This window comes from Chanos chanos, chromosome 1, assembly GCF_902362185.1.
Source record: "Chanos chanos chromosome 1, fChaCha1.1, whole genome shotgun sequence".
NCBI lineage: Eukaryota > Metazoa > Chordata > Actinopteri > Gonorynchiformes > Chanidae > Chanos > Chanos chanos.
The window spans coordinates 59,006,379-59,007,521 of record NC_044495.1 but is presented as its reverse complement, the minus strand read 5'-3'; the positions used below and the strand labels follow the sequence as shown (position 1 = coordinate 59,007,521).

At 46.5% G+C, this 1,143-nt stretch overlaps 1 non-coding gene across 1 annotated transcript; it reads right to left on the bottom strand.

Annotated features, from left to right (window-relative positions):
- Positions 1–829: 829 nt before the first annotated feature.
- trnam-cau (transfer RNA methionine (anticodon CAU)) lies at positions 830–901 on the bottom strand. The gene has a single exon. It is a non-coding gene; the product is annotated as a tRNA-Met (tRNA).
- Positions 902–1,143: the final 242 nt, after the last annotated feature.

Below are 1,143 nucleotides of genomic sequence, written 5' to 3'. Positions count from 1 at the left end.
ATGTCATAAAGGAAACTGCAGGAACTTAACACTACTGGCTCAAAATGCAAAGAGTATAAAAAGTATCTCTTGAGGGCCGGTGATGTCATAAAGGAAGGAATGGAATCTTGTGTTGGAGGTGTATGCTGATGATGTCATAAAAGCAGAATCTTACACTGGAACTCAAAGAATGAGTGGCTCCTTAGAATTCCGCTGAGACTAAAGCTCGCATTGTGGCAGTTTCTTCCGCTGATAATCGTAGGATGTCTTCTCCTACGATCATGACGCTCCTTGGCATGTATTCCTCTACGACAGTCCACCGAAGGGAATTTCATCGCTTCTTCAGCCATCCGGCGCTCTCGCAAGGTTACCACGGAGACTACGTTCTTTAGCTTTCCTCGACCTTCCTCCGCCCAAGGCAACCGACGATCAAACGCAGGGCGGATGAAGAGCAGCGTTTGAGAGCGTGTGGTCACATGGCTCTGGGCTTGACTGAAGCTGATGTCATTTCACTCCACATATCACTGTGCACAGACTGGACTGAGAGTACTGACGATGCTAAAGCTCCTTGACTGAGTTGCCGGGGACTTCACTGCCGCATTCACCGCTTCATTGCTCTACCTTTGGGTCAGGGAGTAGAATTTGTGTGCTAAGTTGTTTTGAGCTCAAAATTATTCCTTGCCAAAAAAAAAAAAAAAAAAGGCCCACTTGTTTTAACCTTCAACATAAGAGAAAATGACTAATCCTTGGACCAGAGGGTATTGCAGGAGGGGAAAGTGCTATTCATTTATCCTACCCGCTTTTTTCCTACCGAATCTCTAAATCTTTAGGCCATGGCTCCCCCCAAAATTAGCAGAGGATGGTTTCGATCCATCGACCTCTGGGTTATGGGCCCAGCACGCTTCCGCTGCGCCACTCTGCTTACACGAAGGGTGCGCCGAAACCGAACCAGGGACCTTTAGATCTTCAGTCTAACGCTCTCCCAACTGAGCTATTTCGGCTACAGTGTAATATGAACAAAACTCTCCCTTGTGTGTACAAGATAATTGTGTGTTTTCTCAACTAATCTGTCCTTCATAACATGGTAAAGGCCTCACTCTTAGACAATGTAGCCAATCACTAACAGGGACTATCACCACGGCAACTTGGGCAATACCAACACCT